Source organism: Vicugna pacos, chromosome 24 (assembly GCF_048564905.1).
Source record: "Vicugna pacos chromosome 24, VicPac4, whole genome shotgun sequence".
Taxonomy (NCBI): Eukaryota; Metazoa; Chordata; class Mammalia; order Artiodactyla; family Camelidae; genus Vicugna; species Vicugna pacos.
The window spans coordinates 9,524,897-9,551,478 of NC_133010.1; the positions used below are offsets into that span (position 1 = coordinate 9,524,897).

At 41.1% G+C, this 26,582-nt stretch overlaps 1 long non-coding RNA gene across 1 annotated transcript in view; it reads right to left on the reverse strand.

Annotated features, from left to right (window-relative positions):
- Positions 1 to 6,540: 6,540 nt before the first annotated feature.
- Positions 6,541 to 26,582, reverse strand: part of LOC140688878 (uncharacterized) — a 37,062-nt gene continuing 17,020 nt past the window's right edge. Inside the window, exons 3-4 of the long non-coding RNA XR_012063723.1 lie at positions 11,160 to 11,253; positions 6,541 to 7,060 (exon numbers count right to left, since the gene is read on the reverse strand). This is a non-coding gene — a long non-coding RNA (uncharacterized lncRNA). The remainder of the gene's footprint in view (positions 7,061 to 11,159; positions 11,254 to 26,582) is intronic.

Genomic DNA, 26,582 nt, shown 5'->3' on the forward strand with positions numbered 1-26,582 from the left:
CCTTCTACCATGAGCTCCAACCTGTCCTTCGAAAGAACAAAGACAGAAACTATGTTCTTTGACCTTCAGGAGTTTATATTTAACAGTGTTTATGGTTTACAGAGTTAAGTGCTTTATGCAGGCATCACAGGTAACATTATGGAAAGCTATCTAATCAAACCTGGAAGTGGAAGATTATGGAATTTATGCATAGTTGCTGCCCAAATTGAAAAGGCTTTCCTGGAGGAGGTGAACTTGGGCTGAACCCTGAAACCAATAAGAATTGATGTGAGGAAGAGTTAGAATGAAGGTGTGACTCACATCAAAAACCAAAACCAGGAATGCAATAAGCATGATACTGTAAGTTCAGAAGGGTAGGTTGGAATTAAAGTATTCTTTGAAAATGTGCCTCTTAATTGTACAGGATAAAGACAAAACTTCCTAGCCAGGAATTCAAGTACCTTCAAACTCTAGATTCATCCTGCTTTTCCTGTTTCATTTCTGCGTCTTCCTCAATGACTAAGCCAGTCTTGGACTTTCCAAACACTATGCATTTTTCTTACCTTCCCTTTCTCTTTGAATGAGAGACTAATCTCTACTTTCTATTTCATTCTGCCAATCAATAATAATTCACCCGTGATAGACTTACGTGGAGGATTCTGGTCCTCCTCTGAGCTCAGTTATCACTTACTGCCTGTATCCAGATCTGTCTTGTTACAAACATGACATTGATATTTAAATTTTTTCAAAACCACTTCAAATTAGAATTGCAAACATCCTGAGGCTAGTGAACTTCTTTTAACACTCCCCATATCTACCCATATATTCCTATACATTATTTATAGTGTTTAACAGAGTCATGATACTCAGCTAATTGGTAGGCAGAGGGAAATATGGAAGGTAAATATCCTTTCCAGCATCTCTGAACTCTTACCATGTAATGTTTCTTCTGACCTTGTTTCAAGTCCCACATTGGTTTCAAGTCCTTGTTCCACCATTGTTTCCCAATGGAAACTCCAACAATCACTCATGCCCTGAGTCTCCAGGAGCTTTATTTTCAAATAGTTAATAAGAGTCACCTTGCTGAGTGTATTTGAAGGAAGAAGCCTAGAAAAAAAAAATGACGTGTTGTAGATACTGACCTATTTCTTCAGACTTTTGAATTTCTAAAGCCAACACCGTGGGCAAAATGGTACAGCTTCTTTTGATGCAAATACAAGCAGACAAGGGGACTGAGAAAATGGACCTCAGTGAAGGAGGAAGCAGTGACAAGAAGAAGAAAATCTTATCACAGGAAACGTTAAGTGACTGCCATGTTGTTTCTCTTGGAAGCTGGGCCTTGATGCAACTGAGTGATGCTGAAGGCTACTTAGCTTAAAATAATTCGTCCTCCCGAGCAGACGTGATCTGCCAGAGCAGATGTCATTTTTTGGTTTCTTAGGGACTAAATTTGGCTATGACCCATCCCCTAGAACTCCAATTCCTTCTTATGATTAGACGGCTTTTTTTTTTTTTTTTACTGCGTTCTTAGTGACCCAGAATGAGAATCCTCACAGCCGTAGAAGTGGATGAGCGCCTGGACCCAGGCGATAACTAAGTTCAACCAAGGGAATGAAGTTTGCAGCCCACAGCTAGGAGTCAGAACTTCATTTTTTTTTAATGCCTGTGGCTGACTGTGGACAGCAGTGCCCCATGCCAAGACAGCATTTAAATACCAAGGGATGAGATACATCATTGCACAGGCATTATGCCTGGCACCCACGCTCTCTCCAGATGGCTTGATGTGCAGAAATAGCCTTTGAGATCAAACTCAGTGTGGAGAAGTCCAAACTCGTGATCTGTCCCTCAGGACTTCTCTGTAGCACAAGTACCCCTGTGCTGCTTAGAGGCACACACAGCTCACAGTCCGGTAAGGTGCAACCGAGTATCAGAAATCATCCTTCTCACCAACAGCTCAGGTACTGATTGAGATCCTACCGTCTGCAGGACACTGAACTAAGCACTTAGAATATAGAGGGATATCGCATGACCATTGCCCTCAAGAGCTTCCAGTCTAGTAGGGGGTAAAGGCATATAAAGCCGTCACCCCTTATCCATGGGGAATATGTTTCAAGAACCCCAGTGAATGCCTGAAATCACAGATAGTACCAAACCCCATGGATAATACGGTTTTCCTGTAGATCTGTAGAAGTGAAACAAGGATTACTTGAACATAAGCACTGCAGTACCAGGACAGATGATCTGATAACCGAGAGGTCACTGCTGAGTGAGCCACGAGCAGGGTACTCTGGATGCTGGATAATTTACATCCAGGACGGGACCGTGCGAGACTTCATCACACTACTCAGAACAGTGCGCAATTTAAAACTTCTGAACTGTTTATTTCTGGAATTTTGTATTTAATATTTTCAGACTGCAGTTAACCGTGAGCAAATGAAACCACAGACAGCAAAGCCATGGATAAGAGAAGACTCCTGTGTCAGCAAACATAAACATCCATGAGTTTGCATCATAATACCATGTAATTGTTCTTACATTTTTTATTGAGTTATAGTCATTTTACAATGTTGCGTCAAATTCCAGTGTAGAGCACTAAAAGGTCCGCACAAAAACTACTAGAACTAGTTGAAGAATTCAGCAAGGTGGCAGGTGACGAGATTAATGGTCGAAAATCAGTTGCATTTCTTTATACTAACGATGAACCAACAGAAAAAGAAAGTAAAGAAACAATCCCCTTTAAAATAGCACCCAAAGTAATAGAACACCTAGGAATATATCTGACCAAGGAGGTGAAAGAATTAGACACAGAAAACTATAAACCACTGTGAAGGAAATTAAAGAAAACTTTAAAAAATGAAAAGGCATCCCATGCTCCTGGATTAGAAGAAACAATAATGTTAAAAATGCCATGTAATTTACGTACAGGAAGATGACGTAGAGTTTCAAAGAAGAAAAGCAGCATCTCGAATTCTGCAGCCAAACGCCCCAAAGACCAATAAACATCAGAGGTACTGACCCCAGAAATCATCTAGAGCAATGCTGGCCAAGGGAACTTTTTGTGACGATGAAAATGTTCTGTTCTGCACTGTCCAGTAGGATAACCTTTAGCCACATGTGGCTATGAGCTCTTGAAATGGGCTAGTGTGACCGAGAAACTAAATTTTAAATTGCATTTGATATGAATGTAGTGTAATTTAATTTTGATAGCCAACATGAGGCTAGCGACTTTCACATCGTATAAAGAAGCTCTTCTTGAATATACACCTATCACTCATTCTGCACGTGAAAACACAGGCACGGAGATGTTGAGTTGGCTACATTCAAGGGATGCGTTATTTAGAAGCTGTGCTAATTCCTGATCCAGCAGGATCCTGATCTCATATCAATGCTCATCAGGAAGAAAAGCGCTATTCTCATTGCATCGGGCAGGTGCAGGCCCTCTCGGCTTAACTTTGTGTTGTCCTCGTAAAAAAATCATGATCATTAGAATGTGTGCTCCTTGAGGGCGGGGGCTTCATCCATCTCGTTCACCGTCATATTCCCAACACTGAGAAGAGTAAATGGTGCACAGTAAATGAGCAAACGGCATGGACATAAATTAGTAAATGAATGGGCAAAACATTATGTGTTGTTACAAATATCTGACTGGGTGAATCAAGCTAATTAATACCGGGGGTAAGAATTCTGTGACCTAGATGAGGAACACTGCCTGCCTGCGGGATGGACGTGAGTTAGGCTGAAGGAAGAGCCCAGAGACAGCACTGACAGTTTACTGGCTAGGGAATCGGACAGGTCTCAAGCAAAGGTCCTGGAGTGACACCCCATGGTGTGCAGCAGACTGTTTTGTTGCCTTTTAAAATGCCAAGATTTATTAAAGTGCATTTTTACATGTAATGAAGTACAAGTGGATTCGTTCTGACATGTGCATACAGTCGTGGGACTATCACCGAGAGCAGATAAAATGCTCTCATCCCTCCGAAGACCTCCATCAGGCCCTTTTGCAGCCAGCCTCCTTCCCCGTCCCCAGACACACTGCTACCTACTGGATACGGTGAGCTCCACCATCCAATACCCAGAACTCAGTTCAGGTGCAACAAAGAAGCCAGGCATTTACTGGCCTTGTAGATTTCCCGTGCTCGGTCAATACTCACCGAATAAACAGGCTGTGTTTATTTCAGTAATTGCTTCTCCCAGCTAACTATTCGTCACAGGGATTTTTGTCCCCCTGCCCCCCCTTTTTTTCCTTATCCCATGGAATACCTAAAAGTGGAACCAGTACATACCAGATTCTCCAAGCTTCACTGGTTGGATTCTATGGAAAGGCATAAAGGCAGTTTCGAGCGGTCTCTACTCTTTCAGATGGACAAGGTGGAGGAGACCAGAAATTCTTTATCTTTTTTCCGTGTCTTTATTCTACATGGCGGCTCAGCAGATGTAGCTTTACAGTATAAAGCACATAAAAATCCACCTCGCCTAGTGAGATTTTAGGGAAGGGGTTGGGCAAGTAACCAGTGTGAAGTCCCGTTACTATTTTTATAAGTTGTAAAATGCTGTTTCTGCCTCACCTCTCCTCTTGCCTTTCTATCACTTTTTTGTTGGTTTAATAACTTCTCACATACATCTTTTATACAAATAAATCAAAAGATATTTCTGGGAAAATCCAGAAAAAGAAGGAAAGCCAAGCTTTCTGTTTCCCAGTGATGTGAACGCACACGGATGCACTTGCTCCTCCCCAGCGGAGTGGGCACGGGAATTAACCCACACGCTGGCACAGGAACTTCTTGTTCCTGCCAAACGTGTCAGCTGAGATGGAGTTGCTAATTTATTTATGGGGACATATGTCAATGTCACTCTGAGAAAATGGTTCCAGGACACACACACACACACAAACGGACGACTGTCAGGGCTGACCTTGCGTGTCGGTGGACTAGCCACCTGCTCACTCACTTCTTGGGAGATTAGGGGAGCCTGGGGGCCTGCCTCGTCTCGGTCCTTGCCCAGACTCTTTCTAAGTGAACTTCCCATGGTTTCCATCGAAACAAAGTCAGTGCCCCTACAAAAGAAATGTGTCGTATGCTCGCACAGTCATTCTCCACTAAATGTCATCAGAGAGCCAGTTTTGCTAGGGGTTGAAAGCAGGTATGAGAGCAAATGGGTAATGCTTACTACCAGACCCTAGGGGGAAGAGAGGGATGCAAAATAATGAAGCTGGAAGCCACAAAACGTCGCTGTCTGTAGAGATTTCTATAGACAAAACAATAAAGTGTAAACAATGTAAAAAGTGCATCTATTCATGTCTTAAACCCAAGTCTCAGAGGTAATCAAAGTTAGTTTCTCTGCAGCGCTGACCACGGGAAAACAATTTTGACATCTCTGTTTCATGCTCCGTAAGAGGCACTGTTTTCCTGTGGGTTATCTGAGATCCTTCTAACTTTCTTTAACACCTAGGATCCGAAGCTGTTCATGCACAGCAGGCAATGAAAGAAGTGCCTGTCCTAGGATCTTTGCCTGCCTTCATGTCTCCTGTTCAACAGAACCATTGTCCCTGCCTCTGTGATCGCTGAGTCTCCGGACCCTGACTGTTTGGGCTTTTGATAGCTACCTGCCTAGCTGACTTCCCTGGAAAGTAGCCTCTGACCTGCCAACTTCCTGCATCTTCCAGCCCTCGCTTGTGCGACCAAGCCCTCAGCCCCGTCTCCTCCTCGTCTAGTCTGCCTGAGATCGTTGCTCTCCTCTTCCCAGCAGGACACCCAGGGTCCTGCCTTGAACAACAAAGGGACATCAAAGCTTCACTACAAGGCTGAGACGACTGTTAGGACTGCTGTCTTTGCCGACAGTCTGATGGCGGTGGTCCTGGCGGGAAAGGAGGTAGAAATCAAGTTGATACTAGAAACCGTGGCAGAGAGATGGAATCTAGTCTCTGCTGTTGTCAGCTGCATGACCTTGGGTGGCAGACTTAAACTCTCTGAGCTTCAGTTTCCCCATCTATAATTGGGTGATACTAATATCCACCTTGGTGGCTCTTGGGAGAATTGAATGTTTGAAAGTGCCCAGGACAAGTCTTGGCACATAGTAGGTAATCAATACGCAGGAGATTCTTTTCTTCCTTCCTTAAAATAACTGAGCATGAGCCGAAGGTGAGAGTTGAGATTGGCGAATATCAATTTACTCCTTTGTGCTAGGACTTCCATTTCTTACACCTCAAATCTGCAGGCATCGCCCCTCTGTGTCAGAGGCCCCCTGTACACAATTTGGGCAGAGGATCCATAAGGTTCTTTGGTGTTTGGCAGCCCAGACATTGGATTCCCAGGATCTTTACCCCCTGAATTCAGAAGTCCTTTGGGTGTATTCCTTATTTCAGCACTGACAAAGCCGCATCAGAGGAGAAGAGAGATGATTAAAGGGAGACAAAGCAGTCATGAGAAAGACAGGATACAGTAGGAGAGAATATGTCAGAGACCTTGGAGGTAGGAAAAATATGGGGGAAAGAAGCAGAAAAAGCCCGGGAGTAGTGGAAGGAAAAAGGAATGCATTAGGAAGAAAAGGAGAATGGAAAAAATGTAAAAAACTCAAAGACAGGGGTCTTTAATATGACTGGGGAGGCTACAGGATGCAGAGCATCTCACTTTGAGGTCTCTTTTGACAAGCACATTTTCGAATGGAAATGATAATGGAAAAAAGAATCTGAGAATTCAGATTACTTCTCAGTTCTTATAGTAACCCAGTTTTCTCTTTGTTCAAGGTCATTCCGTCTTTGCTCTCCAAGTCTACACTAGAGCCTAGATTTGCATCGCATTAGGTTTAAAAGACCTCCCTGTGTAAGTATAAAGCTCTCCAAGGTCAAAGCCCAAGGACCCCAGGTTCACCATGCTCTTCAAAGGATCTAGCCCAGTGTTGCATGTAGTCAGGCTTAGACGAGGCAGGGCGTTGACTCTTCACCCACGCATCCATCTGTCCTCCAGGAGAGCTGATGAGTGCCCTTCGTAGCTCTTCAAAGAGGCTGGTCTGAATAAGGTAGCTTTGGGGGTGACGCACAGCTTTCTCTGGGACCAAAGAAGCCACTCAAAATGGAAAGGAGGCTCTAGGTAAAAAATAGGGTGAGAATTGTCTAGCTTGTCATCAAAGAACAGTTTCCAAAGGAGACTAAACCCCTACAAATGAGTTTGTGTCTGTGCAGATGTAAATCTTGTTGCTGTTTGTTTTGCTTTTTAAAATTTTATTCGGAAACCTCTTTCCTTGGGAAAATGGTTAGATGATCAGGAGGGGAAAAAAAAAAACACAGCTAGAGTCCTTTACAAGTAGAATAGTCAGTAGATTAAAAAGCCTGCTCCCCTATCTGCCATCTTGAAATTCCTGTGCATGCTCTTGTATGGAAAATCCCCTGCCAAGGCAACTTGGGTAACTGCAGTGTTACAATGGGAATTGGAATTTCACTGTCCCTGATTTCCACTGCACTTGGATCGCATGGCAAAAGTGGAACGGGCAGTGGATTAAAAGACCTAGCTATGGAAATTTGGATAAACTGGGTGACCTTGCCAAGCTTCAGTTTTCTCATCGGCAAGATAGCCAGGTATGAACTAACAAATGTAAAATCGCAGAACACAATGCTGGCCTTGTGATAAGAGATCTGTGAATGCTCATTGATGCAGTCTGGATTGTCTGTGTCTGTATCCTTTATCTTGTAGGTGTTATTAAATATGGCATTGTTGAGACTGACTTGCAATCTGATTCCTATTTAGTCCAAGTTTCTCAGAAAACATTCAGCATCTGAGTTTGGCAGTGATGGTAGTCGAGGCGAGGGAGACAATGAAAAAAAAAATCTAAGGGCACAGATAAAATTCTTCAGTAAGCAGAATTTGTACAGCTCCTTATCTAGAAACAAGACTTTAATTAAAATCTTGTGGTAGCTCACAGCGAAAAAGAATGCAACAATGAATATATGTATGTTCGTGTATAACTGAAAAATTGTGCTCTACGCTGGAATTTGACACAACATTGTAAACTGACTATAACTCAATAAAAAACAAGTAATTAAAAAAAAAGAAATCTGAGATAGAAAGTTTTCCAAATACAAAGTGACCACATTGTTAACCCATCACTCCCCTATAGTTCTTCATTTTGGCTTAAGCTCTCAATGAATCTGATGTGATATAATAAAAGAAAACGGGACTTGATTCAAGGGATCTGTATTTTAATCCCATCTCTGCTGCTTCCTAGTGAGTTAAACTAGACCTGGTGACTAAACAGACTTAAGTCTCAGACTCCCCATGTGTCATATGAGAACCCTCCACTACAAGATCATAGTTAAAGCCAGATGAGGTTAGATCCATTTGGCTATCTTGTATGTAGCAGCCATTAAATAACTGTCTATGGAAGCTGTAGTAATCCCTGGATGGAGGAAAGAGAGCCAGGCAGGGTTCTTTTCCATTTTCAGGTTAGGAAAAGAGCAATCAGTGAATCAAGCCTCACAAGTTAGAGGCAGAAGCATGGCTGGCACTCAGGATGCCTGATGCCTGATTTAGAGCTCAGAGCTATCACCTCTAAACAGTACCGTCTTGTTTTGTGACTAATCATATTGAAATTGTGCAGGTCTGGTGTCTAGATAACAGAATAGACCTGGTCCTGCGTTATTGAATGCAGCTAGTCATTTCCAGTTTATGCTCTCATTTCCACCACTGCCATCAGCCCAAGAGAGCACAGAAAAATCATCTCCAGTCCCACAACTGACCCAGGAATGACCTCCACTTGTTTGCTCTGTGTGTGGGACTCCTGGTTTTCTGCCTCTTTCTAATTCTTGACTACAGATTTATTTCCTGTTTCCATATATTCATGGACAACCACAGTGACATGGTCTCACCATATTTTATACCTCCGAGATCACAAAGTAACATCAGTTACTGTCACTCAGGTGGCTATGACAACAGTCATCCTGAAGTGAACCACCCATTATAACCTGCACAGTGAGTTACAACAGTTTAAGACAACAAACAACAACAAAAACAAACAAACTCCTGGAGATCACACTCGAGCATCCTTTTAAGGAATGCTGATTCATCAACCCTCTTCAAGGCTCAGAAGACAACATCATTTGCAGACACGTGAGCATCAGTGTCCAACTAAAGAAGTAATTGAGAAAAGTCAGAGTTTGAAAAGATTGAGTACCTCCCAAAGCAATGCATCTTGCCTATGTTTTCTATTTATGAATAACAACAGAGTTTTTCTTAAGAGCCTATGTCATAATAACTCTAAAAGAACTCTTCCAATTAAAACAAATTGAAAATACGAAAACTGTATCCAATTATTGTTCATTTCTCTGTTTTTCATTCATAAGAAATTTTTTTTTCTCTTGTATCTTTCCTATGAATGTCTTCCTTTACCATGAACGACATTATGTGTGGTGTCTTCCACTAGTAATCCATTCAGATTTCCTCCTCTGGCAGCTGCCCTGAGCTCCTTCTCAAGTCTTGATTCTGCCTGCAAATGCGATGGCAGTGCCCTCTGTAGTTTGGGGTGAGAGAGTAACTTTCCCCCATTTTTTTTCTTTCTTCACACAGATATCTAGATCAAATCCTCTGTTGTAATTTGGATAGATAATATGCAAAACTGATTTTATAATTGCTTCTTCAAATAAATTAGCTTTAGAGTCATTATTGCTATAAAGAGGAATAAAAGTATAGACATTATTATTCTGGAGCTAATTTCCTTGGATTTTTCATCTATAAAATAGGTTTTGGAATGTTCTGATTCATGAGCAAGCTTAAAAGATTATATAGAATAATACATCTGAATATACTTTTTTAAAAATGTAAAAAAGATACAGTCAACACTTACTGCTCACTTTTGTTATTCTTTTTTACGATTTGTCTGAAGATATTTTTGCTAAAAGTTCTAATACCAAAGTGAGGCCAGCAGACTTTAAAATCAGTTAAATCAAATAAAAAGTGGGTGAAAAACAGCTGGCCAAGGTGCCTTTGCTAAACCGGAAAGTTATGAGAAAAGTATAATGAGATTATATGGAGAACACAGCCCCGCAACCCGGCCCCATCTAGCCTCCATGTTTGAGTGACCACAATCTCATCTCGATGGTCCAACTCCATCTGAACTTGCAAGGACTAAGGAGAAAGGAAACTCAAAACCTCAGTCATGGACTGCCAAGATTTTGAAATATTATTTGACCTTGGATCATAAATCTGAAGGCAAAAAAAGAAATCAATCAATTCAATCTTTATGTGCAAATCACTCTGCTAAAAACCAACAAAAAATATCTTGATCTTTATACACCAGGACAAATGACTGAGAACTAATATGATTGGAAGTAAGCAAAATGAAATCCATACCTTATGTTTATGTAGTGCTTTAAAATTTACAGAAGAATTTCACACACCTTCTTATTTTGTCTTCACAGCAATTTGTGGAGGAGATTATTCCCATGATGGATGAGAGAGATTAATTGCTTTCTCAAAGTCACACAGACTGACTAGGTGGCAGAAGTTAGGAACTATGGCTAATTCACTGGTGCATCCCCACCTGACAGTGTCACACTACATTGTATATGACAAAGGAGTGTTTCAAAGAGCATGTGGCATTATGGTTCAGATGAGTAAAAGAACATGCTAGCCTAGCTGGTTAGGAGATGCTCCTGGAAACCATGACGATTACTTATGGTCAGAAAGGATGGGAAAAATGTAAACATCCCAGGGGAGTGGCAAATAGATACTCTAGGTGGAAAGAACTGAGAAAACAAAGTGAAAGAAGCGAGAAATTGTGTGGAAGATTCCAGAGGATTCATACATCAGCTTCCTGGCTTGACCTCCAGGGATCAAATTCATGCATGTCCCCTAACTGTTATAATTTCAGAAAGAATCATATGACTTGACCAGGAAAGCAACTGGTTCAGTCGTGAGTCACGAGGGGCAGGGATGAATTGGTGGCATTGCCAGCAGGGACATGCTGCTGGGTGCCTATGGTATAGCTGCAATGCTTCGTGGGTGGAAGTGAAATTAGTAAGTGGGAGGCAGAAACTAGTTAGTCTGCAGGAAAAAGAAATAATGAAACTGGAGACCCCAAATATGCCAAACTAGTGCAGGGCTTCAGGGCTTGGCACCTGTCTGCCCCTGCTGTACATACACAGCCCTCAGCTTCCACAGCTAATAAGCAGGCAGAGGAATGACAGGCTTTACCTAATGAAAATGGCAGCTATCAGTCTGTGGCTCAAAAGGTCTGGCTCCAGCTCCTCTTGCAGTTGATGGTTTGATCCTCATCGAATTAGCGGGGCTGCAACAAGGAGGCTGCATGTGAAAGCTGCCAAGTGTTCTTTTAAGTCCTCTCCAACTTTTTCCTTTGCGCTTCCCACGGAAAATTGCGGCTACTTAGAATTGCATGCGTTCTTTCCTTTCTCTCCCAGGAGAAGAGTGTTACTCTTTACTGAATACCTGTCACCAACAGCAGATTGGGAAACCTCAAAAATGTCTAACTGGGTCAGTATTTGGCTCAAGAATGTAATGATTTTCACCGATCATCACATTTACCTTTACATTCCATTCATCCAAATGCAAAGCCATAATATATGTGCCTCATTTATGATCTCTCAGTAGCCCGTGTGGCTTTCAGTCTTGACCTGATTGGTACTCAAATCAATTTGGCCTCAGTTGGTTGCTTTGGGTGACATATTCCCTCTCACAACAGGGCTTGGAGAGCAATGATGAACAGAGTCACTTAGACGGGACAACGCGGAGCTTAACTTACAAATTACGCAGATGCTCTGAAACATACCAACTGTGCGGGCCACCTCAGACCCCTCCTCCTCACAGTGTCAGACCCTCCCGCATTTTTCCACCTCTAGTGTTTACAATGGAAATGTCTACTTTTAACAGATACTTTTCAATAATTTAGCAGTTTCCTCAAAATGTTCTGTAGAGGCAGATAGAACAGGAATTTTCATCTTATTTTAGAGACAGTAAAACTGAGACTCAATGAAGCAAAGGGAGTTTGAAGGAATGTTTGGAGACCAGATCCCTCCACCCGGCTCTAAATCCAGTCCCCTTTCTATCACTAAAATTTTCTCTACGATTCTTTTCTGCAACCACGTGACTCAAAAATCTGGTCAGAGAGAAAGCTACCAAGGAAAGGAACATATATATTCACGTGTAAGAATAACCGGGCTTAGAGCATTCATGCAAGTTTTCCAAAGCCACACAGCTAGGAATCAAGGGAATAAGCACCACAGCTCGGGTTCTGAACGCCTCATCAGAAACAGATAATAAAATAGGTAGCCTTAAATTGCACCGCATGCAGGCTTTGGGAAGCGCCTCTGCAGTAACCAGACAACAGGCAGCCGAATGGTCAGCCCGGCGGCTCTGGATTCCTGAACAAAAGCCTCTGCTTGAAACAAGTGGCAAAAGCATGAAGTGCTCACAAAGAAATCAAATCAAATCAAATCAAATCAAATCAGCATTTGACTCCTTAAGGAAAGGTTCCTCGAGACAGCAGCCAGCAGGGCTGTCATGTAGGGCCGTGTGGCGTGCGGGCAGCCATCCATTCAGGCCACTGGCTACCAGCAGCTGACTCTAGGAGTGGTATTTGAATCTACCCTGAGGGGGGCCGGAGCCCACAGACAGCTGGGCCATCTGTTCTGATTATACCACATTACTCTCTACACTCAGTAATGAAGGCTCCTGAGTAATCTTTCATCAGAATGACTTCACGGCATTAAAAATGTATTTCAATACATAGCTTGTTTAAATATTTAACCCTCTTCGGCTTTGAGAGATTGATTCAGAGCTGCAGTGTTTATATGGGCAGGAAACATTGATTTTCACATGCATGCATGCATTAATTCAGGAAGACTTGGGCACACACCAAAGGTTTTGATAAATGGATCTTTAAATCTCGGACTTTAATGGAGAATATTGGTTTGCCGCCCAGATCCCGTCCCTCTGCCAGTATTTAAATATTTTCAATTCTCGTTCCCCGATGGTGAGGGGAGAAGTCAGTAGATGAACAGATTTTGGAAAATTATTTTGGGTAAAGTTTGTTTATACAACACACGCATTCACACACACACAGATTATTCACTTTGCTGGCCTGTAGTGGGAGCTATTTGCACATAGGGCTGTCCAACTTTCAGTAGATCTGTCTGCAGCTCACCTTTTTCTGGTATCTTGTCAATAAATCCAAAGACAGCAGTGCAGATTCAGCATATGCAGGGCCCAGGGACAGAAAGCCTTTTTAGGAATGTCTTTATGTGGTGGCATCATTTAAGCTCACTCCTGTACCCAGAATTACTTTATTTAATCCCCTACCTCCCTCACTTTATTTGAGGCTTCCATGCTGGGAGTTCTGGTTAACTCCAAACATCCTTGCAAACATCACTGTGTTTGGAAAACAAGCCTTGCTGTGCAGGAAGGACCATAAGACTTGTTGAAAGAGATTCTTAGCTCTCAGCTTCTAGGTACCGTGTAGATTGTTACTCAACATCACCTCCTTTATCTTCTCTCCAGATGTTAGCAACAAACCCATGAGATATTTAGCTGACGTATTATTATCACCACTGAGTAACTGAGAAAACAAGCCTCCATGAGTTTAAACTTTTCCAGCTGCCTTCAGCTGGCAAGTGGTAAGCTGGACGCTTGGCTTTTTAGATTGCCCACCATGTTGGTGAAGACACATCAGTCTTCTAAAAGAGATATTCATGGACTAATTAGCAAAATGAAATCAAGATCTACGGGCTGTATATTAAATATCAGACAATGTTTTGGCACTGGTATTACAGTGATAAATAGGGTGGAGTTCTGCCTTTAAGGAAGCTAGAGAAAGAAACAGGCTTTGGAGCAGAAACTTAGGAAGCAAAATGTTAGTACAGGGAGAACGATAAACACACTGCGGATATACTGGGAAGAGATGCTCTGCAGAGATCATCCAAACAATGAGTTAAGTGTTAACACAGCCCAAGTACAGACTTCCTCCGCCTCTGCAGCAAGAGTGTCGCCATAATGGCCTGAGGTTTCCATTAAATTTAATGAGTTAACGTCTTTCCTATGAATATAGGATGGTAGGAGTTATGTACCATTCTTGGGAGAAGTGAGAAATGGTTACTCATCGGTTTCTGTGTTTTGTGGTTGACTCTAGGGGAGAGTAAATGAACAGGATCATGGAAAGCTTCCTGGAAAAGAGAGAGCACTGAGGTTTTTTGGTTTTGGTTTTGGTTTTATACATAGTTTGATGTGAAAACACAAATAGTTCTTAATGGCAGTCCTATGCCCCAATGTACCTCCTGTACCACCACCCTATGTCTTCTCGGAATCATCTCCGTACATCTAAGTATTATGTAGATAATGCAATATTTTGTATTGACTTTAGACATTATTACTCACACAACATTGGCATCTTATCTTCTATATGTACACAAAATAGTAAGTCCCTCACTTAGTTAAAAACAGAATTATATTAACATTATAATAATTATACAAATATTATCCACTGCTGAGCCAAATAATATAGTAATCACATTCCCTTTCTTTACAACAGTTTGCTTTCCATCACTTTTCTATTTGCCTTTCTTTTTCTCTCTTGCTCTACCTGGTACACATAAACCCTACAGTTTTCCTGGATGTTCTACCATATCAGATATTCTGTTACCTCTTTCTGTTCCCTGAGGACTCTTCTACCAGACCATTCTTACTACAATCTAGACTTGACCTCTCTCTTGAAGAATGTTTTTTTCTTTACAAGTCTAAGGAATTCTTTTAAATACTCTCCTGGCATGATGACATTCTTTCCTGGATGTGAAATTTCAATCTGTCTTGGTTGACTAACTACACATTTCCAGAGCACATCATGTTGCTTCCCACAAAAGGGTGACTGCGAGGTAAATTTCTCCTCCTTGCTTGTCTTCGCTTTGTCCTCAAATGCAGCTGACATTTGGACTGGCTACTGAATTCTAGGTTGAAAACATTTGCTCCGAGTTTTGAAGGTATTCATGTCTAGCATTCGTTCTTGCTGTTTTGAAAACATAATCCATGCAAATCATTACTTTGTGTGTGGCTAGTAACTCTATTAACATTCCCTGCTCTTTTTCGCCCTCTGTGCTTAGGCCTGCCCTGCTGTCTTTCATGCTTCTCTCTCCGAGAAGGATGCTTTAGCTGTGTTTCTTCTTCACACCTGTTCTCTTGGCAAGTGTGAATGAATTCAGGAACAATCTTCATGTTATGAAATAAATTCGGGCATCCTTTCTAAAAATGAGATCTGTAAGAAGATGATCTCTGACAGAAAAAAGGGATTCTGTACTTCTTTATGAATTTGAGAATTATTGCATACACTAAATCCCACTCTTGGAGATTCGTAATTCACATAAGCATGACACAGTCTGCGTAAAATCTCCCATTAAAAACCACATAACTTTATTTAATATCCTTTCTCTGAAAACTATTGGACATTGGACCAATAGTGTGTTTAGAAATGTAACAACACATGTGTTTGTAAAAAAGAGATAATGCTTTGGTACATTAAGAAAATATTGGAATATAGTAAAAAAAATTGACAGAGAATGACAAAACTCGGATTTTAATTTGAGTTCTGTCACTAAACAACTATGTGATAATTGTCACCTTTTTTCCTAAAACATAGAATAATAGTTTCTTATCTTCTATTGCTTTAAGATAAATTTTTATGAATGAAATAGATCATTTCAATGATATATGACTAACTAGAGTGAGTGATGCTTTGGTAGAGGGTAAGAAAGTGCTTTCCCTGTTCTCTACAAGTGATACATGCAAATAAATGCCTTCCTAGTAGCCAGGTATGCTGGACCTCGTGCTCAAAGGTAACCAGGCTGAGCCTAAGAAGACTGAGGTTTGAAAAACAAACCATGAAGGAGAGGAATCTTAAGAAAGAAAGGAAAGAAAGAAAGAAAGAAAGAAAGAAAGAAAGAAAGAAAGAAAGGAAGGAAGGAAGGAAGGAAGGAAGGAAGGAAGGAAGGAAGGAAGGAAGGAAGGAAGGAAGGAAGAAAGAAAGAAAGAAAGGAAGGAAGGAAGGAAGGAAGGAAGGAAGGAAGGAAGGAAGGAAGGAGGGAGAGAGGGAGGAAGGAAGGAAGGAAGAAAAGAAAGAAAGAGAGAGACAGAAAGAAAGGAAGGAAGGAGGGAGGGGAAGGAAGGAAGGGAGAAAGGAAAAAAGGAAGGAAGGAAGGAAGGAAAATTGAGGATGCCTGTGCTGAAGGGATGGGGAGCAGGATTCAAGATGGTTACCCTTACCAAGTCTCTAATGTCAGTATGAAACTCACAAACATGAAGATGGACCCAGGCTTTGTTTCCATAAAGAAGAGGAATCCCCTGCACCTTGAGAACCTGTTAGGAAAAGTTAAGTTTCCCATACTTGTGACACAACTATCACAAAGGTGAGAGTTCTCGGACCTAGGACTTGACATTTGAATACGCACAATCTAGGGTTGTTATGTAGATCGGCTGTTGAAGCAAAGATGCTTGATCATTACAAACAGGGGAAGGGCCATAGCAGGGCACGTGCTAAATAGCTGAGGAGAGCAGGTCAATTGTGGTCATTCAACAGAGCAAGATAAATACAGTGGCCTGGAAGGACATGTTCTAATCTTCAGTCACACTTCAGACAATAATGCATACTGTCCAGGCTGATGTGAAGGAGATTCCCACCAAAGGATAGAGCCCAGAAATGCTATAAAATTCAAATTACCAAGAACAGCAGTCAAGGGCTACTCACTGGATCAGAGATTCAGTCTCAGGTTTTGGCTCATAGAAAAACTCCCACTGGACAGTATTTTGGCACACCATCCCCGATCAGAGTTGCAGAAATGGTATTAGGTTACTGAAGTAGAATTATTAAGTATTGGAAATATCAGATGGAAAAGATGTGGGTCCAGTGAATCCTCGCAAGACTAAGCTTCTTTAAAAGCAGTCAGATGCCATTTGAAGATCGTGGCATCTATCTCCCTTCATAATCTGCTCTTTGTGCATTTTGTTTTATGCTTTACAGTTTGGAGATCATTCTCTTTGATAGATAGAATGGGAGTGAAAGAAGATTTGAATGAATCATTCTGCCTTTGCTGTCATTTTTAACAGTACCTTAGCTAACCTAAGCCATGTTCTTCTTCCAGCTCTGTACAGAGTAAAAATTACCATTTACCTGAATCCAGTATTTGTTCTTAATTTTCACCTCGTTCTGGCTTTTCACTTTCCAAGTGAGCTTCTTAAAGATACAAGGGGCTCTTTCACATATCTGTTTGCATGTCCCTCTTTCTATCTTTGATGCATGTCCTTTAGAACATGACTTCATCAGATAATTCACATTTTAGTCACTCTGCTCCAGTTGGGGAGAGTTGAAAATACAGACAGGAAGTAAGAATATGTGTAATCAGCTAGTATTTTTCTCTTCCAGAAAGTGAATATACATATCAAGCATCCGAAAAAATATACACAAATTAGCCAATATGATAACTGCTATAGAGAACGTAGGATCAGTACGAAACTGAGAAACATAAAAGTGAATTTTTTTTTATCACTGCTACCTCTCAGAAGGTTTCTGGAGACACAACTGGTAACAAACAGGAGGCACAGAGAAAGAGGCAAGAGTCTGAATACTGATGGAGTCAGGGAAATCTACATGGTAGGATGTGGTGTCCATACGGATCACATGCTTAGTGATGCCTTCACCAGACAGCTCAGAGGAACCAGGTCATCTATTAAACAGTGTATATTTCTTTCTCAAAGTTGTTTTTTCCAAGATGATATAATCATGTTTCCCCAAGGTTCCTGTCACTGCAATTCTACCGATCAAGTTTTCCTGTTTATTACAGTCAATTATGGAATCTTACTGTTTTCTCATCCTCATGAAAGGCAAATTTATCAGCCAGTAGAGTCAGGAGATGCCATACAGTGCCTTTTGCAGATGTGAATTTTGAATAGATTCATGTATGCACTGATTTTCTCATTCAGTAATTCAACAAGTGATATCTGTGTATTCGATTCCTTGGGCGTGCTAGAATGACAATATCATTGCCCTAGCTTAGCTTAGAGTCTAAGAAGAAAAACAAATATTTCACAGATACTTGTGCAATGAATTACAGTTGTCATCAATGGTTTGAGGAAAAGGTAATTACGCTATGAGTAGATTTGGTAAGAGGATCCAAGCTCATCTGAGGGAAATGTGAGCTGACCCAGCTGATGGATGAATAGAGTTAGCCGGGAAAAGGGAAAGGGGACACCATAGTATGAAGGGCTAGCTATGAGAAGGTCCAGAAGGGAGCACAGAATATTTTAGAACTGATAGAAGACTCATGCAATTACAGAATAAGGATGAGTTGCAGAACAAGAATGAGAAATTCTCAAAAAGTAGCAAGGTGTCATACCACGGAAGGCCTTTCAGCTTATGTAAGAGCATTTGACATTCACTCTAATGATAATTGGAAGGTATTTTAAGAATTTTAAGCAAGAAAACGTCTTGAATGGATTTATTCCAAAAAATATATATATTTCTTTGGTGACTGAGCACACACAGATGCGAGAGAGATCTACTGGGAAGCAACTGCAAGAGGCCAGAGGAGGCATGATGCTAAGATGTGGATAGAGTGGCAGTAATGGAACAGTTTATATGTTGACCGTAGGGTTACAGAGGGTGACAGAGAGGACAGCAACTATTGGAAAGTGAGTAAGAAGGAGAAGTGATGAGATCTGAGATCTGCTTGATTTTATTTATTTATATTGGGTAGGCTAAAGAGCTATTGATAGAAGAAAGGAGAATACAAACAGAAAGTATGGTTAGGCAGAGAAGAGTTCACATGGATGTGGCAAATTGAAGAGAGAGGGATGAAAGAAAGATTTTGAGGTTGAGCACCATGGGTGTCACACACACACACACACACACACAAATCTCTCCCTTTCTCTCACCCACTCTCTTTCTTTCTCCTTCTCTCCATCTCTTCCTTTCTCTCTTCTCTCTCTCATGCACATATATACACATATCTTGTGCAAAAGACAAGTTGATTTTTAAAATATTTTTTCATGACTTGGTGTGGTTTTGAGAAATTTAAGTAAAGACTTAAGTTGACTAAGTTTTTTTTAAATTAAAATCTTGCTGAAACTGGACTGTTCGGGCAACTCCATTTTATTCAGGTTACAAAGAGGACTGAGTGATTGATTTGACTTAAATTTTTAGGGAGAGAAGATTGTCAAGTACAATACTCAGGTTTCTTACTTAAATAATTGTAAGGATGATATTTGCTGAGAAAAATATGAAAATATTTGAAAAGCTCTTGCTCCACCTCACACTCCCTGCATTTTAACTTCTTTGTGTGTCATTTTTGTGCTCTGTATTAGAAAAACTATAACCATATGTTTTCTCTCATGATTTTCTGTATAATAGCTTCTCACAATGATGTCACTTTGTTTCCTTTTTTTTAACTTAATCACCAAAGTGCTTTTCACTGTACTGTATCAGACAAGTTTTGAAGACTTCTGTTCAGAAATATGTTTCTTTGATTGCATCGCTATTTCCTCCTGTCCTTCATTTAAAAAGCTTTTTTTCTTTTAAGGCACAACCTTCATGTGTCATCTTCTAATCACTTGCCTGGACTCACTAAATTTCAGTGACAGTGTCATCACTGCATTTACATTCTTATGTCAAATTTCAAATTCATTCTTTAGACACCAAGTACTCAGTACACTGATATAGATAATCGCTCTTTTTGTTCCTTTTTTCTTTTATTTCCTTTTTTCCTTTTTTTTTGGCAACAAAATGTACTGAGTGTCTGCTATGTACTAGACATTTTCTGACCACTAGTATTATGAAAATGGACAAGGCTTCTTTTCATAAATTAGTGTCCTAGTTGGAAGGGAAGACATAGAAGGAAAATAAACATGAATACTGTGGATGAAGATATGTGGTATTGAGATAAATAAAACAGACTGATATCATGGTGACTTGAAAGCTACTTTGGCTTCCCTGGGAGGTGACATTTAAGATGATAATGGAATAAGAAGCTATATCACACCCTGTGAAGGCCATGAGGGGTAACATTCCAGGTAGAGGAGATAGGTCTAAGGCAAGAATGAGCTTGGGTTGTGTAAGGAAGAAAAAAAGGACCAAAATGACTGAGCCTTAATGGGAAAGGGAGGAGTGATCAGAGATAAGAGCTTTGTGGGCAAGGGCCAGGGGGTGAGTGTTTGCCCAAACGGAATGGCGCATCCTGAGAACAGTTTGAGCAGATGAGTGGTATAATCTGAATTACTCTTTTAAAACGTCCATGTACTGGCATTTTTGGGAGGATGACTCGAACACGGACATATGGAGAAGCAGGAGGTCAGTAGATGCTTGTCTTGAGAGTCCAGGGAAAAGATGGTTAATTCTTGATTTCGAATGATAGTGGATATTTCGAGGAGTGAACCAATTTGAAAAATACTTCAGAGGAACAATGGATGAGACTCATTTGAGGGACCGTGGTGGGCTGAGTAAAAGAGAGGTTAACAAGGAGGACCCCTCGATTCTCTACTTGAACAATTGAGTAGATGGGGGCGTCTTTCTCCCAAAGGGGTGGGGGAAATTTTTTTTTCATGAAAAATTAGAAGTTGCCTTTTTCTGTTTTGGCCAGGTAAAGTTTGAGACGGCTATTACATATTTATGTAGAATTTTTAAGCATCAGTTGGAGAACCTAGTCTGGAGTTTAGGGAAAGCCCGGGATAGAGACGAAGGATTTGCAGGTCATTTTAGAGACGCAAAGCAGAGCTCTGAGGATAACAAAGGTCACCCAGGTCACCCACGAAGAGGGAACAGAGATGAGGAGAGAAAGATCTAGAAGAGGCACAGAAGCCTGGAGAGACAGAGGTTAATCAGGTAAAAGAAAATCCTAGTAAGAGGACAGTATGTTCTCGCTGCGGAAGCTGAAGGAAAAACAAAGTGATATTTTGAAGAGAAGGGATCTTTTAATAGCTGATTGCTGCTGATGGGTCAAATAATATAAAAACAGAAACGTAAGCATCAGCACGTGCCCCATGGGACATAAACAATGCTCTAAAGAGATCATCTTGTACCTTCTATTTAAACATTTTTTATTGATTTATAATCATTTTACAATGTTGTGTCACATTCCAGTGTTCAGCGCAATTTTTCAGTTATACATGAACATATATATATATTCATTGTCACATTTTTTTCTCTGTGTCTTGTATCTTTATGGGAAAATTGCTCAGCACTTCCCCGTGTGTACGAAATACCTATTTTCCTGGACTCAAGTTCTACCCCATTGGTGGTTTAATTAATTTTTTGTTGTTGTTGTTGTTCACCAGAATCACCTAGAAGGTAATCCTCAGGATGGTAATTCTGCTCAGGGTAGTAATGGTCCTTCTCAGCTTCTGTTTCTTTGATCTGTGCTCCTGGGCATATCCACAGAAATGAAGAGCAGCCGGTAGGGCTGGCAAGTCAATGCAGATAAGAAGAATCTACTCAGGCCTCCTGGAGAACAGTCACATTTGGGAATCACAAGATTTGGAGTCAGACAGAATCAGGAGTGAGACCCATTTCTGACATTTACTGTGAGCCCAGGGGTCAGATGGCTACGTCTCTCTAAGATCAGATCCTTGAATGGGAGGCAGGGTCAATGAAACCTACCTCATAGGGCATATGTGCAGACAAAACGAGGTAATAAAGGGTAAGTGCTTAGCACGGTCCCTGGCACATGGTCAGTGCTTCATAAACGCCAACTACTACCAATAAAAATTATGACTGCACTTGCAGAGCTGGCCCGTGAAAGGGGGGGAGAACAGAAACTGGATCAGAAAAAGCACAAAGGTGCTGTGCAAGGTGCGATGATATGGACAAATATAGGAGAACACGGTAGAAATCCGTTTTGAATCGAACAGAGGTCACTCAAAGGGCCAACTAGCCATCCTGTTTAGTGACATCGTTTCTCGGTAAAACCGCAGGAGAGACGTGGGCTTGCCTCCAAACCGTCAGAACAAAACTCCTGGTAAAACTCACTTCTCGCAGGATTGAAGAACGCCTGCTCCGTAAGCAGCCCTCCCGGAGCCGTCTGTACCGTATTTACAGGTCAGCGGCAGCCCCCCGAGTTCCCTCACCACGTGCTCCATCCGCAGCTTTAATTTAGCTCGCTTTCCTTTCTCCTCGTTTCCTCTCCACATTGTCTAAGTGCTAATAATAATAATTCAATTTAATAACACCCATCCTCACAGAGTACTCTAGCCCATCCGGTCCTCAAGGACACCTAACCCTTCCCGGGCTCACCTCTCAGCTTCTTTATCACACTTGAAGCACATCATAAACTACGTCTTCCCCAGACCTTGTCATAAAGGGTGAGGCCGACATTGCAAGAATGAAGTCAGGGAAGTACAACCTTGAACTGGTTTATCTCCTCTCCTCCCCTCTTCTCTTTGACCCGTGCTTTTCCTTTGCAACCAGAAAGAGGAAAAACTTAAACTTGTGTTCCCACTGGGGCTTCCTGGGATGGCTCACTGTCTGTTTGGCAATTGAAGCCCGATCGCAGATGAGTGATGCTCGGCATTGACAGCTGCCTCAACAGTCATTAGTTTGCTAATAGAAATTGCTTTTTGATGATGCAGGTCAGGGTGATGGCCTCCAGTTTGTGGGTAAAGAAATTGAAACATGAAATGTTAAATGTCTTCTACCCAGTGACGGAGCTGAGGATATTAAGTGAGGGAAAGGACCCACTCAGCTGGCATTTAGCTCTCTGAAAACTTTAGCTTCTTGAAATGTATGAAAAGAAAAGGAAAAAATGTATATAACGTTTATGAACAGGCAAAATAATTATAATAATATGTGGTTAGAAACACTCCTGCATTTGATGAACACAATTGTGCTAGATTCATTTGTTCTCAGTTGACACAATTTTAACAACATTGTATATTTTGCCTCCAAGTACATTAAAAAAAAAAAACCTTTAAAGCCAGAAATGGTTTTAAATACTAGCTGAAAATTATTAAGTACAAATTATAGGATGGACATTATTGTTGTTAAATCTTTAATTTCATTATTTGGATCATTTATTTTTACCACATTACGGGTGAGAAAACTAGGACCTTGAGGGGATAACTCACTTAAACAAAGTCACACAGCAGTTTGAAGGAAAAGACAGAATGTAACTTCTGTATCTATAACATCTTACTCCATCTGAAAAAAAACAAGACACCACCTACCACATGAAATTGCTCTGAGATCGTGTCTGAATGTATAATAAAGAGTTAGAAAGATAAACAGGAAAGATCTTATTTTTGCAGAAATTCCTAGGAAAGGGGCACAATGTTAAGCTGTCATCAGTGTCTTAATGAAGATTAATTGGCAGTGAGAAACTGGTCAGGCTGGGCAGAGAACTAGACGAAGACAGGCAGCGTTCCTAACCACCATAGAGCACCGAAGCCTCCACTCTGAGTTTTCATTAATTTCTTTTTTTTATCAGGGTCCACTCTGTAAAACCAGACTGTAGATGTTAGACTCTGTAATTCTCAGTGCCGCCCTCTCTTGGCATCCTTCTGCAGAGCGGCACACACACTGCCCAGCCCAGGACCACTAGCTGGTGCATAAGGATGACCTTGCCAGGCATTTGGAAGAGGTCCCACCAAATGGGTGTCAGATTGGGAACTAGCTACTGGAGTCTTCAGGACTTTCACACTTTCTCCTCTCAGTTGCACTGATTTCTCTATTAGTGATTTTTTAAAACATTTTTTTATTGAGTTATAGTCATTTTACAATGTTGTGTTAAATTCCAGTGTAGAGCACAATTTTTCAGTTATATATGAACGTACATATATTCATTGTCACATTTTTTTTCGCTGTGAGCTACAAGATCTTGTATATATTTCCCTGTGCTATACAGTATAATCTTGTTTATCTATTCTACATATGCCTGTCAGTATCTACAAATTTTGAACCCCCAGTCTGTCCCTTCCCACCCTCCGCCCTCTTGGCAACCACAAGTTTGTATTCTATGTCTATGAGTCTGTTTCTGTTTTGTATTTATGTTCTTTTTTTTTTCAGATTCCACATATGAGAGACCTCATATTGTATTTTTCTTTCTCTTTCTGGCTTACTTCACTTAGAATGACATTCTCCAGGAGCATCCATGTTGCTGCAAATGGCGTTATGTTGACATTTTTATGGCTGCATAGTATTCCATTGTATAAATATACCACATCTTCTTTATCCAGTCATCTGTCGATGGACATTTAGGCTGTTTCCATGCCTTGGCTGTTGCAAATAGTGCTGCTATAGTGATTTCTACCTTTGGAAATCTTCTGTTGTTTTGCTTTCTACCACTATATCCTATAGTGACAGCGGACCTGGCAACTTTTGCTGAAAACTTATCTGTCTTCATTGAAAAGGAACTGATCATAATTCACTCTGAAGAGCAGGAAGCAAACATGTCTATACGTTTTGTAGTGGAGGCTGTGATTCTATGGTATGCAGCCCAGACCTTCTCCTTTTAAGGAGCAAAGTACTATTTCTTCCAGGTTGTGGGAATATTGGCAGCTGACAGCTCAGAGGTGAACTCTTCTATGAGAATTGCTTTGACCAGAAGAGAGTCACCTTTACTGAGGTCACACTCTTTCCTGAGAGCATCCCACATTCAGTGACCGAGTCACATGAGTAGATAAAACAATGGCTGCCTTGTCTCCATGTGGAAGGCTTCCGAAAGGCCATTTCAGGTCAGGAGTTCTCATCAAATTGTCCTACTGCCTTTGTTGTGTGTGCATAAAAGTTATCTTCATCCTCTACCCAATTCTGCATCCTTTAGTCTCTCATAAGGGTGGTTTCTGGAATCCTGGAATTGGAATATATCCAGTATGACCTTGCATTTCTTGCCTGGTAGACCTGATTCATCATTTTTATCTCAGAACTTGCTTCCCACTTGGTTTTGGTACAACAGAGGACTGTATCCTGAGTAGCTCTGTACTGGACCAAGGGAGCCTCTTTGGAACAGAAGGTGTGGCAACACATAGATGACCACAAATGGGATCTGATGGTCATATCGTATTCCACGCCACCCAGATGATGCCAATCTCCTAGAATGAGCTGTAAATAAGGCACCAGCCTGGTGGTGATAACCCTGTGAGGAAGGCATGCCATCTTCCAGGTCCCATCGAGGATCCCTACTGTTTATAAGACATCAAGGATTCCAACAGTTTATATCATGGGTCTGGCACCCAAGACACAGAGCTAGGAGGGGCCCACTGACTATCAGCTTCAGTGGTTCACTTGGGGAATGTGTGCTTCCCATCTCCAAAACTGGGGGCTCTACAAGATTAGAGGTCCTAGTCCCTGGAAAGAGAAGCCTTCTAACGGGGGAAAGGGGGGAAGCATGAATACCATTGAACTTTAAGCTACGTCTCCCACCCCATCACCTCAGCTTCATTGTTCCACGAGACCAGCAGGAAGGCAAAGTGAAAGTTATGCATCCTACCAGGAAGCGATGGGAATGCTGTTACACTATGCAGAATAGAACGCGTTGGACACACACTTGGAAAATGTCTTGGTGTCACTTGGCTTAACTTTGGTGAGTATCCATGGCCATTTAAGACCCGCACTAATGGGAGCTCCAGCTCATCCCACTAAGCTTGATTTTGCATTTCCACGGGCAAAGAGACCCATCAGAATCCAAGAGGAGCTTATTACACACAGTGCATCTGACAGTAACAAGGGATTAACTAGCCTAAATTGTAGCGGATGCTGTGATAACACTGCCCAGATCCCTACCCTTTAAGACAGAGGCGCTCATTCCTCCACTGCTGGGACTGTTGGCTGTTGACAGCCCCCAGCTTAGTAGCTCCCCTGGAATTCCCCAGTGCTAAAGAGAACCATCTCATGCAAGCGTACTTTCTCATCTCAGAGACTTATCTAGTGACTGATTGATGTATATCCCACAGCTGTTATCTCCTGAGAGCACTCCCCAATAAATTTGATGTTTGCCAGTCATTGTCTCAGAGTTTATTTCCAGAGGATCTCAACCCCGTATACCTATATATCTCTACCTGTCCAGGGAGAATTGAATTAAAACCAGACAAAATGAAGCCAACAAACAGAAAGCAGTACCTTCACCCTCCGAAAAGAAGTTTTAATATGGAAGGAGTTTCCAAGAATCTCTGCTTTCCCAGAGGGAGAAATATGTGGGGAAGGAAATACTTTCAGGAGACCATTAAATCATACTTATGCTTTGCCACTCTAAGTGTAATTCAAGGTCTAGCAACACCAGCCTCACCTGGGAGTTTGTGAAAAATGCAAACTTCCTAACCCCATCCCAGACCTACTGAATCACCATATGCATTTCACAGAATTCCCCAGATGTTTGGTGTATATATCCAAGTTTGAAAAGAACTGCTGTAGAACAGGACTTTTTAATTTTTTTTGAATTGCATATTCTTATCTTTAAAAAAAATTGAGCATGTACTCCTAATATTTCTATTATAGATAATGATATAACATAATATTTATTGTTTATTATATATGGTAATATATAATATAAAAGCTATATAATATTTATCATTTATAATGATACTGTGTACAATTATACTAATATGTCATAAGCATTGAAAAAACATTCACAATTCAGAGACTAA